This window comes from Lissotriton vulgaris, chromosome 4_1, assembly GCF_964263255.1.
Source record: "Lissotriton vulgaris chromosome 4_1, aLisVul1.2, whole genome shotgun sequence".
Lineage (NCBI taxonomy): Eukaryota > Metazoa > Chordata > Amphibia > Caudata > Salamandridae > Lissotriton > Lissotriton vulgaris.
The window spans coordinates 1,034,148,057-1,034,161,519 of NC_141691.1; positions in this window are offsets into that span (position 1 = coordinate 1,034,148,057).

A 13,463-nucleotide genomic window follows, 5' to 3' on the forward strand; every position below is an offset into this window, starting at 1 on the left:
AAAAACAATGGGCCATATTATCAAGAAAGGCCGCTACATTATTGCTGCTTTTATCGGCAGGAAACTGCAGCTAAAGAGGCGATAATGGACTTGATAATACGCTCTAGTGAATTCCCATAGAAGCCCATGTTCTGGTGTTAATTTGGGCGTCTATGGGAATTCACAAGGGCATATTATCAAGCCCATTATCGCCACTTTAGGGGCAGTTTCCTGCCGATAAAAGCGACGACAATGTAGCGCACTTACTTGATAATATGGCCCAATGTTCCTATTCCATTCTTAAAATATTTTCTTAGGCAGTCGGGTCACAGACTGGAGGAAATTTGTGAAGAAAGGTTATATTATTGGATTTACTTGTGGTGAGTGTATTGCAGGTGAATATATCACAAAGCTGATCTTAGCATATTTGATTCTCTTAAAATGTAATATTAAACATTGGTGTAGAATGTCAGACTCCCATAAAAAATGAGACGCAAACTCCTCAGAATCCGGGTGATGCACAAAGAGGTCCACATCTTGACATCACCAACTCTGATTAGAAAACCACAGAGGATTAGGGCGACCAAGTGATGGAAGGGAATTAAGGATGGAACAGCTGAGAATAGGAAACCTGCAAAACAAGAAAGGACACAATATTTGTATGGGTAAAAATGTTTCTACTCGCATACGATCTCACTAAGAACAGAGCTGTACCTCAATGAGCAGTCATCTTTTCACCCCTTGCCTCTAACTCAAAAATAGAGCTACCAAGCCACCTGGCGAAAACACCTATAATGAGAAACACATGATTAAACATAGTCTCTTCCTTCTTTCAAATATTATATACTGAATAAGTTAAATCACGCACTTACATACTGAAATCATATATGAAAAAATAAAAAGAGACTTCCAAAAATGAAGGTAATAGCAAAAATATAGAGGCAGACACTAATTCACTATTCTAAAAGTGTTACAAGCTAAACGTTCTGAGCCTTCAAAGAAGAGAGATCATGAAATGTCACTCATTCCAAAGCTGTGTGCACATGTTGTAATGCCGGTGTCATTAAAGGGAGAGGTAACTTTCAGGGAGTAAACTGTCAGAAATGATTAGGTAATTCAACAGACTGCTTAAAATCCTTTAATGAAGCAAACTGTGATTGTTAATTGTTATTTCTACTTCCTACCTGGAAGTTGAAATGCCCACCCAGGCAAAGAGGAATCGAAAAGAGGGAGTCAGTAATAGACTTTCTTACCACTACCCTGAAAGGAGGAATCTCAGGTCTCACTGCACTCTCCAGAAGCACACCCAGACCGGCTGCAGTGAAGAAGAAGAATGCTACACAGAAAAGCGGGTCCACTGTGACTGAATGTCAGGAGAAACCAAGTATTGCAGAGAGCAGCCGCCCTCAACCACAGAAGAATGTCAGCCAAAACCAGAAACAAAAAGCTCCCAATAGCGACTAGCCACTGCTTGAAACCGGCGAGGAAGGTAGTTTCCAATACTGTCAAAGAGCGAAGACCTCAGAACCGTAAATCTACTGAAACTGTCTCGCTCAGCCGAACAAGCCTGCAGGAACATGAATGAAAGAACTAAGCACGCCGGCTGTTATGCGAAAGTCCAATTTATGCCCATACTCTTCCTCTTCTTCCCACCAGACCTTATGGGAACTGTAGTTTGTAGGCAGCCCGGCAATGGGGAGAGTCAGGAAGGCGCTACCAGGCCTGGATCTTGACTGTATGCCCTCCTCCCAGGTGCCTCTTAAATCCCGGTTTGGTTGGATTCCTCAAATGAAAAGAGCGCACTGTGGAAGGGGCACGAATATTTGTGCAGGGTTCCCAAGAATCGTCCTCAGCTGAGTAGTCCTTTCATGAGATGAGGTACCACAATGTGCCCTTCCTATGCTTGGAGTCCAATTTGCGACGTACCTCGTAATCCAAATCCCCGTCTCGTATGATGGGGGGAGCTGCGTGACTTTGTGCCTGAATAGATGGTTTCAGGAGACTGTAATGGAACACAGGGTGTATTCTGAGGTTGGCAGGTAATTTCAACTTGTAAGTTACTGGCTTGATTCTCCTGAGCACAACATAGGGGCCAATGTATTTAGGATGAAACACATTGTGTAAATTAAACCTTATATTTCTAGTGGACAGCCATGCACGATCTCCAGATTGATTTTGGGGACCTTCCTTGCGATGTTGATCCTCTAATTTTTTGTACAACTGCTTGCCATTATATAGGAGAACTTGTGATCTTGTGCACTTGTGTTTGGATGTTTTTGATGTGCTTCATTACTGTTGGTTGGTCCACCACTTCGCTAGGTATAAATATGGGCAATGTCTTAGCATGAAAACCATATTTTGCCAAACACTGAGTCACTCCAGTAGAACTGTGCAGTGTGTTGTGTATGCCAGTTCGGCCAACCATAACAGTTATACCCATGATTCGTTGGCTTCTTTGGTGTAGCAACGCAAGTATTTTTTAAGAGTCTGATTAAGTCTTTTGGTTTGTCAATCTGTCTGTGGATGGAAGCTAGTAGACAAGGCAGATTCGATTTGTAATACTTTACACAATATCTTCCAGAATCGAGCTTTGAACTGGGGTTCTCTGTCAGACACGATTACCTTTGGGAGTCCATGTAATCGGTTTGCATGAGTTAACAACAATTGAACTGTCTGGTCAGCTGTGCTTAGATTTTTAGAAGGTATAAAGTGTCCCATTTTGGGAAGACTGTCTACCACCACAAGAACGGCGGTGCAGCCTTGATCCTTGGGTAGACGGGTAATTAAATTCAAACTGATGTTTTGCCAAGGTTCAACTGGGTATGATTTTTTCCTTTGTATTTGTTTGTTCACCTTTTGCTAGGGCACATACTTCACAACGAGCCACCCGCATTTTCACATTGGTCAGTAAAGAATCCCACCAGAAACGTAGTTGTAGTAAATGTTTAGTTTTTAAACACCCTGGATGACCGACAAGGACGGATTCATGACATCAATTTAATGCCTTTAATCGGAGTTCCTGAGAAGGCATGTACAGCTTGTCTATAGAAAGGTAGTCCTTGTTTCAGCATTTTGTGGATATTTTGGTCTGCCCATTTCTCCTAGAAAGTAGTTGGTCTGTGCTTCTTTACCTCCTACAAGAAATGTTTCATCTTTATCACACATAGAACCTTTTTCGGACTAATAATTTGCTCTGTAACCCCTTTCTTAGGTCCATCACAGGAGTCTTGCTGGGATAGGGTGTCAGCCTTTCTGTTTTCTGTTCCAGGACGGGCATAACGATAAAGTCATAATCTGCAAAGAACACCACCCATCTCATTAGTCTTTGAGAGAGTTGTCTTGCTGTTTTCATGTATTGGAGATTCCTGTGGTCAGTGTACACTGTAACTGCTAAGGCTGCTGCCAGCATTGAGATATTTTGAGAATAGTTTTTAACTTAGTTTTAAATCATTTTAACATGATTGGCAGCAACTTCCAATTAGTCAGCACTTCCGATGTAGGTGAGGGCAGAGCTATTTTGCCGCTCGCTCTCCTACTTTATTCCGATGGGACTGCGGACACGCTGCGGACACGCTGCAGACGCGTGCAGTTGGCGTGCCAAAGGCAAGCCCTCTATGCTCATCCGCGTCCGGCTCGCATCCAGCGCCAGCCATGCTGCCCACCCTAATCCACCAACAAAAATTGTTTGTTCTAGTGGGCAACTACTCGAGTTGATCTCAGGAGGTTGCCCTCGGCTTGCCAGTTTTGATCCATGTACACTGGAAGGACATGGCCAGGAGCTGTATTCTATGTCATGCTCTTTTGCACTTGACAGAGGGCGGATCTTGGGAAGTGGATGTGAGGGCACTCACACAGCAGTGTTTCATAAAGCACGCACCCCAGCCTCTAGGTCCAATATTAAGGCCTGTCTAATCAACTGCAGATCCCTTCCCAAACATGCGGATGATATTTGGCTCACACTTTAATCAAACAAATGGAACCTTATGTTTTTTACTGAAACATGGCTAAGAGAAAGCTCCAACCCTGATATAGTGCTGGCTATTCCAGAGGGTTAGAGAATAACTACAGTTAACCGGGCAGGCAATAGATTGGGGGACGGGTTTGCTGTGATCCCGAGAGATGACATGGAGATCTCGCATAAGAGGATTGAATGGACAGGATTAATTGAGGCATTGTCCTTCTGTATTGAGATCTCCTCTACCATCTCTGTGGCAGGATTGCTGGTCTACAGTGGACTCTGTGTCCACTGAGCTGCTGGAATTTTGCAACCTGATCGCGGATCTCTCATTGAGACATGCTGAATTTATAGTCTTGAACGACTTTAATGTCCATATGGACAATGATAGCTGCCCAGCTGGCCGATACCCTCAAGGGGTTAAACCTTACTCAAAAGGTTGCTATGCCCACTCATAAAGCAGGCCACATGCTGGATCTCATTTTTACCAATGTCCTTACCCTAAAAATGGAAGACCCTATTCCTCTCACATGGTCAGACTACAGCCTAATACCTTTTAACCTCACCAGTAGCAGTTACAATAATCCAGTGAGATCGACATACGAAGATACAAGAAACTGGAGGAAAGTTTCCCTTGAGTCTATGGGTCCCGCATTATTAAATACTCCTGAGCTACTCATAGGGGACCCAACTGCGACACCTCCACCATCAACCGTTGGGTTACTGCAGCCCATGACAAATTAGCCCCTATCAAAACCATGAACCTGACTAGAAATAAGCCTTCTGTCCATTGGTTCACAACTAAACTCCATTTGGAGAAAAGCCTCTGTAAAAAGCTGGAGCGGGTCTGGTGGAAAACTTACAACTCAGAGACCAATAGTGCCTACAGAGCAGCACTAAAAAAGCGAAAGCGCAACACTATCAGGGACTTTGTTGCTGATCAAATTAAATCCTGTGATAACTCTGCTAAAGAGGTTCTCAAGATTGTTCAGGCTTCATTAAACTAGGGGCCTTGAAAAATACCATAGCGCCTTAAGCCACCCTGTGTGAAGCTCTTTCTGTCTTCTTTCAGGACAAAGTTCAGGCCATCTACTCTTCGTTTACTCTGACAGGGTTGTCAGCCATGCCTCCACCGATCCCACACCACCCAGGCGTGTGGTCTGAATTTCGCCTGTTTTGCCCTGAAAAGTCCCTCACTGAACTGAATAAAACTAAATCTGGAACTCCGATCGACGCTTGCCCGGACAGGTTTTTTAAACTGCTGGCCCCTCCACTCAATCCCCCACTAAACCTGATTTGAAATTCATCTCTGGAATCAGGAATCTACCTATCCATCTGGAAAACGCATTGGTCCATCCAATCCTCAAGAAAGAAGATGTTGATCCAGCAGAAATTAAACACTTTAGGCCTAGCTCCCACCTGCCAGTGCCGGCCAAGATTCTTGAGAAGTAAGTGTAGAGACAACTATCAGAATTCCTGGAATCCAACAACTTGCTCCATGACTCCCAGTCAGGATTTAGGTGAGGCTACAGCACAGAGACAGCTCTACTTGAAGTGGCGGAAACTAACTGGGGAACTCTGGACCAGGGTAGCGGTGCAATGCTAGTGCTGTTGGACTTGTCTGCAGCTTTTGATACGGTTTCACATCAGATCCTTCTAGAGAGGCTCAAGCTGATGGGAGTGATAGGAACCACCTTAGCCTGGTTCCACTCCTTTCTTGAGGGCCGTTCCCAGAAAATCCTTCTCTGCCCTCATGTCTCTTCCTCTCGCCCTCTTGTGTGAGGAGTTCCTCAGTTCCCGGCCCTGAGCCCGACTCTATTTAATGTCTAACTCGCTCCCCTTGCCTCACTAGTCGAGCAATGTGATGTAAGGGTTGTCTCGTAAGCTGATGATACTCAGCTTGTGTTCTCTTTTAGGGATCACTCTAGGGCAGCATTCACCATCTTCAAACAGTGTCTGATTAACATCTCATCTTGGATGACTGACAACTGTTTGAAGCTAAATACTGGTAAAACAGATGTTCTGTTTTTTAATCAGCCTTCCCCTCCATGACCCGGTCTCTGGTGGCCAGCGGAGCTCAATCCTCCTCCTTCTCCAGTCTCTTTCTCTAGGAATCTGGGGTTCAAATTGGACTCTACCCTCTCAGGCAAGGCCCAGATATGCCAAGTTTCCTCGCCATGTTTCTGTAAACTGAAATCCCTGCGGAGATTCCTCCATCTCCTACCAATCGACTGTAAGAAAACGGTGGTCCATGCCTTGATCACCTCTCAGCTAGACTATGCCAACAGCCTGTATTTGGGTCTCCCAGCCTACTTTATCAGGAAACTACAGGTTATTCAGAATGTGGCAGCTAGGCTCGTCAGAAATGTGCCACTCCACCACCACATTTCCCCCCATTTGAGTAGCCTACATTGGCTGCCTGTTAAAAGGAGAATACAGTTTAAGGCTTTGACCCTTGCCTACCGGGCAGCTAGAGACACTGGCCCTCAATACTTGAAGCAGATACTTCAGAAATACCACCAGACTAGGCTCTGAGGTCTCATCACCGGGAACTCTTAGTCATTCCCCGCTTCACAAAGAACAGGCTTGGCGGCCAATCGTTCTCCCTTAAAACCACCTCTCTTTGGAACTCCATGCTGAAGCACATACGGAAAGCCAAATCAGAACCTTTATTTATGAAGACTCTGAAGACCTGGCTTTTTGGCCTACCTTAGAGCTCTATTCTACCAGCTACTACCACTCTGCACCCGCTGTTAGCACCGGGACACTTCCGTTGGAGGTAGCCATGCACTCTATAAGCTGCAATAATAATAATAATAATAATAATGAGCCCCCCACAGATAGTCTCTCCATTCCTGGAACGCTTTTTTAATGGCCAACAGTTCCTTTTCCACAATGGTGTAGTTCATCTCAGCAGAGTTCAACTTCTTAGACAAATATGCCACTGGATGAAGCTGTCCTGTTTGTTTGTCTCTTTGGTAAAGAACGTCTCCTACAGCCACATCTGAAGCATCTGCTTTCACTATAAATGGGATTTCTGGTTGTGGGTGTTTCAGAACAGGAGCAATGGTAAACACTCACTTTGGAGAAAAAAAAGATTCCATTGCATCACTGGTCCAAACAAAGGGTACTCCCTTTCTGAGCAGTCTTGTGATGGGAGCCACCACATTTGAGAAATGTAATATAAATCTACGGTAGTAATTGGCAAAACTCCCAAAACATTGTACATCCTGCACATTCTTTGGAAATCGCCATTCTTGCTCTGCTTGAACCTCTGTTTCAGTCATCCTCAAACCCCTGGGACACAATATCACGCCCAAGACCTCTACCTCACACACATGGAACTCGCAATTGCTCAATTTACAGAAGAAAAGATGTTCGCTTAACTTTCTTAGTATCAAAACGACTTGTTTCTCATGCATCTTTTTTATTAATGGATTACATCAATATGTTGTCTATATAGACTACCACAAATGTTCCACATACTCTTTAAGTACGTCCTTCAGAAAATACTACAATACTTCTAGGGTGTTGCATAGCCAAAAAGGCACCACAGTATACTCGAAAAGACCATATCACTTTTAAATGCTTTCTTCTACTCACCCCCCTAGCTCATTTTTATCAGGTGGTAGGCTCCTCTCGGATCTAACTTTGTATAAATAGCGGCTTCTTTCACCTGGTCCTACAACACCAAGATGAGTGGCAGAGAGTATCTATTCCTGACAGTGATTTTGATCAACATGTGGTAGTCAACGCAAGTTCGCAGATCACCATTCGCCTGAGTTATACAAAAAAAGACGGGAGGCTGCAGGGGAACAGGAGGGCCATATAAAACCAAGGTCTAGGTAATGGTCTAGATGCTCTCTTATGTGTTTAGTGTCAGGCTCTGACAATGCATAGACTCTACAAGAAGGAATTGTGGCCCTTGTCACCAAGTCAATTTGACAATCATATTGCCTGTGAGGAGGGATTTTCTCTGCCTGTACTTTGCTAAACACATTGCAGTACAGCAGATAAACTGAAGGTAAAACAATGTCTTTCTCAGCTGCAGTAGCAGTGTAAAACGGATGTGCCAATACTGCTGCCTGAGAAAAGGTGTGTTGCACACAGTGATTTTTGTAATCCTCAGACAAGAATCTCACTGTTTTGTACTTCCAGTCTATGATGGGGTCATGATGCCATAGCCAAGGCATTCCCAAAATTATCTCATACTGAGGTGCCTCGATTATATTTAGCGAAATACTTTTCACATGCCTTTGTTTGGTGTCTGTCACTGCTAACCCCACCGCTTTGGTTTGTTCTGTGATGGGACCAGATTTCAGTGGTTTGCCATCAACAGCCGAAACCTTTTCTGGAACCTATAGAGGGATAATCCTCAAAGCTAAGCATTGAACTAAACCACAGTCGATGAAATTACTTGTGACTCCCGAATCTATCATAACCAACACCTGGTGTTGCTGATCGTTGCTCTTAAGACTAATGGGAAGCAAGATATGTGAATCAGTATCCTTAAGCTCTGATGTTGATGGGGAAGGGACTTTCCAATCCTGATCTATTGGAGGTAAAGACCTGGGGACATTGGATGAGTCTGATTCTGTACGCAGAACAGAGACTGCTACCTTTTTACTAGAAGAGAAAAAGCCTTGAGATTTTGGTTTCGAAGGACATTCGTTCACAAAATGTCCTTTCTTCCCACAATACATGCATAATCCATTTATGCGGCGGCTCTCTCTTTCCTCCCTCACAGAGGAGCTATAATTGCAGCTAATTCCATGGGCTCTGCACCTGTTTTGTTATTTACTACTTGTCTTCAGATACTTCTGTCAAATCTAGTGTAAGATCTGTCACCTTTCCTTTAATCCCTCGCTCTCTGTCAATCGATGATCCAAACGTAAGGTTAGATTCATCATATCCATATAATTCATTGGTTGAGTATCAATTTGGGCTAGGATGTCCTTCATTTCATCCCATAGTCCCTGATAATACAGTGACATCCTCTTCTCTTCAGGCCACGCTGTTTCTGGTACCAACCGATTAATGGTGGTTAGATAAGTCACCAAATCATGCTTTCCCTGTCTTAGCTCCAACAATGCTCTGCCAGCACTGAAAGAACTGGCTTGTCTGTCAAACACTCTTTTAAATTTGCAATGAAAAGCATTCCAGTCCGCGAGCAGAGGATCATTATTTTTAACTAAAGGCACTGCCCAATTGACAGCATTGATGGAGCAAGGTTTTGCATATAAGCAGCTTGCTGGATGAATCCTCTCCTTTAATCATAAGTAAAGTTTTAATAATTGTTTGTTAAACTAATTTACACAAATTTCGTACACAATGTAGAAGCAGGGGAAGCTTGTCTATGTGTCTACTAACAAGTAACTGAATGAGACTAAAATGGCTGCTAAAAAAATGCAGGAAACAAATTGTGCATGGGCCAATTGCATGATGCCATAACGCTTGGAGGGAAAACTTTGCTTCTGCGCACTAACGTGCAAAATGGCCGCTTCAGAACTCACATACTAAGCATCTGCTTTGCTCAAAACTAAACTGCGTTCATACTAAGTGCTAATGCATAAAGAATTATATTTTATTAAATGGGAATAGAGTAGACATGAGAGGTATACAGTGAAACCATTTTATTTTAATCTAACATCTTGTCTTTTTGACATATCTCTTAGTTCATAAATGGGCTAAAATTGAGAGACGAGGCTTAAACCCACGTGGGTAATGTGTGCAGACTCCGTAAACAGCAACCCTGGAGCTGTGATCTCAAGCCTTGGAACATGGTCAAGGTCAATCTTTTCTCATAGGGAGAAATGATGGAACATCCTGAAGACTCAATGAACAAATGTATAAATGTAATGCAATGTTTAATTTTAATATGAGAAATGGGTGGGAGTAAACCTTGGGAGAAACAATTTAAATGGGTGGAACCATAAGACAATACTCTTTAGAAAAGTAATACATTTAGTATGGTGTGACGATCATCTCCCTTGGCTTGTTCAATCAGAATACACAATTTACACAAGATTGAATCATTCGGGTGTGGAACATGCCACCACAAGGTATATTTGGCATAGTTAGCAAAATGAAATTAGCTGATTGTTGCCAGAACGCTGAGAGATAGACATGCTGTCCGATTGCTGATTGATTACCTGAAAGCAGACTGAAGTGAGGTTACTCATTGATTTAATTGAGTAAGGTGAGAGTAATTGATAGTGAAGAGTTTACTGTTAAAATTTTGGTGTTTTAGAAAGAGTAACGCTGGAAGAGTAGCAGGTTCTTTTGAGCTTGTGTGAAGAGTAAACGGAAGAGATTTTCTCGTAGTGTTTGAAGAGTAAGCAGTAGGTTTTACTTGTAGTGAAAGAAACTAGATATTAGATTTATAAAATCAACAGAGTAACAAATGTATTTATGTTGTCATCTAATGCAAAGTTTTGTAAAAAGTAAAAGAAAGTAAGTTTTCGTATTGCCATGTGAAGGGAGAGTAAGTTGCCGGAGCTGCACTGATGTCACAAAGTGCCGCGCTGGGATTGGACAGCGGGTGTGAGAGAGAAAACAAGGAATTGTAAAGAAGGGGTTGGTTGCTGTGCTGACTTCGTCAGGTGCCGCGCTGAGATTGGTTGAGACAGCAGGCGTGTGAGTTACGAAGGATATGTAAAAGAGGGGTCAATAGTGAAGAGTGAATACTGACGTTTTACTAAAAAAACGGGCTAACATTGGTTAAAGAGTTTTGTAAACTTAAACCTGATTGGAATAAAAGTCTGAAAGCGCTAACAAGATTGGAGGACAAAGTATAAACAAAGGTACAAATTAATTAGAAGGAAAATTATGGATTTTATGTGGAGACTTGATCCAACCTTTATAGGGAATCGTCCGAATAGGATAGATTTAGGTTTTGCTAGACAAGAATTCATAGGGAAAAGGACTTATAACATTTACGGAGAAAAGAGAAAAATTTCCTTTATGCAGAAATAAAGAATTATTTCAAAAAAGATAAACCTATTAAAACTAGAAAAGGAATTATTATACCACCGCCCCAGACACCAGCTTCATTTATGATGATGGAAAAGGGGTATCACACTTGTGTATGGTTAGAGAATTGGATCGAATACACCGAAAGTGATGGAAATATTGCTTTTCAAGAACATGGTACATTCAATGGCAGAATCCTTTATAATTTAAGAAACAGGATGAATGAACTAGAACCCAGACCTATATTCACTCAGGACGAAGCACTAGAGGAATGGGAGATGGAGGCATTTGAAGGAGATAGAACTAGGAGTACTAGGGGACATAGTGGATTCTATCCCAAGACATGACATGACATGTGAAAAGTGAAGATGAAACAGTGGAGACAGGCAATGGTTGCAGAAGGATTGCATCCTGTAATAATGACAGATGAGCAGTCAGCAAGCAAGAGTACAAGGAAAACTAAACATATGACAGGTTGTGGTGAGTTCATGGAAGATACTTTAACAAAGAATCCTCCGCCATATCAGGAAAGACCCAATGGAAGTATACCAAGTGCTCCAGCTTTAGAGATTCCTTTGGTTCCACACGTATTGCATGATTCATTAAATGAAAGAATTTTACAAGAAAAGGAAAGGGAAGCTATTAAAAAGAATACAGAATAATTAATACAAAAAAATAACCCAATTAAGTGTAAATCCAGAAACGTTAACTATACCAGAGACCATAGGTCCAGTTGCCATTATATGGGGATAAAATAATGTGTCCTAATCCACCAGTTATGACCACTTCTGTAAAGGAGCCAAGAAAAGAAAATATAATAATCGAAGATCAAGCAAGTGAATGTGAGTCAGTAATATCATTAATGGACTTACCAATTATGGAACAAGTAAATGAAACCCCAAAGAGAGTTACCTCAAATTGTTCATGAGAAATACATATTGAGACTTCCACAGGAACTAGAAGCGCTACCCTAGTATCACCAGAAGAATTAGAAAGATGGGCACATGGGGTGGATAAAACAGTACCATCACCAAAGATTCTGGATATTTATAGTTTGAAAATAGAATTAGAATTAGAAGAAAAGAGCTGGAAATGTGGGAATAGACAGATTAAATACATATTGTGAGGAAGAGTTATTATTTATATGCCGAAGCATAACAAGAAATGTAAACTTATTTCATGAGAAATTAACAGAACGTGCTTCCGAAATGGGAATTGACATAGGGAAGTCCAAAGTATTTCAAAAACCTTACAGAGCAGAGTTCACTGACAAAGATTTAGAAAATATGAATATGTCAGGAAGAAAATTGCAGATCAAAGAACTGATGTTTATTTTACCCAAATGGGGAGAATTAAATAGGTGGAAGGCAAGGTGGACTAAAAAGAAGGAGGAAACCCAAGCGAGTAAAGCTGGATCAGAGTATGTATTAAGAGAAACTAAAAAGACAGAAAGATTGTGCCCTGTGAGAGAAGTACCCAGAAGGGGATATGTCATGTTCCATGGACAAGGCAGGATATTTTATCATTTACAAATGATTTCCCAACATTGAGGGAGAAGCCTGTAGAATGGTACAGACAAGTCGAAAGGTTTGTGAAGGTTTCAAAGGTTTTGCTGAAGGATTTGGATGGGTTGTTTGACATAGTGGTACCTGTTGATTTAGGGACAGAATGTAAAATTACAGTAGATTGTCCTAGTGAAGAATATCCAAGAGATGAGAAAACTGGTGCACCATCAGAAGAGGTAATGAAGAAATATAATCAAGTAATTACATTTTTGAAAGGGAAAATACCTTCAAAAGAAACTGATTGGGTAAAAATAGATAGAACAACACAGGAAATGAATGAGACTGTCCATGCATACTATGAGCGTTTACTGCAAGTGTTTAAACAGTTTAGTGGATTTGAAAACATGGGTGATAAGAGTATGGGACATTTTGTATATCGATTTGTATCTGGACTAAGACCAGAAATTTGTCAAATGATTCTGACACACATGTTGTGCTGGCAGAATAAGCCTATAGATGAGGTTGGCACAAAGTGTCACCAGAGAAATTACAGTTTTGCCAAAACAATGTAAAATATTTGGGACATCAATTAAAAAGAGGAGGGTGACACCTGAAAGAATCAAAATAATAAAACAGATGAAGCTACCCCAGACCCAGAAGGAAGGTAGAATGTTTCTTGGTGTTGTAGGATATTGTATGCAGTGGATTGCAGGGTTATTTGTGCTGGCCAAGCCTCTGATTAAGTTAACAAAGTAACAAGGAAATGATCAAGTAGAGTGGGATGATGAAAGCATGAAAGCTTTTGTGAAATTAAGACAATGCCTATGTGAAGCTCCTGCTTTGAGAATGCCAGATTATACAAAAGAGTTTGCATTATTTTGTTGTGAATGAGATAATTGTGATTCGTCAGTTTTGACCCAAAGAAATGATTTGATGAGACGTCCAGTGGCATACTTTTCTGCCACTCTGGTCCCGGTGGCCGCTGCATTACCTTGGTTGTTTGAAAACAGTAGCTGCTACTTGCACAGTCTTGAACAGAGTGAACCGATTTT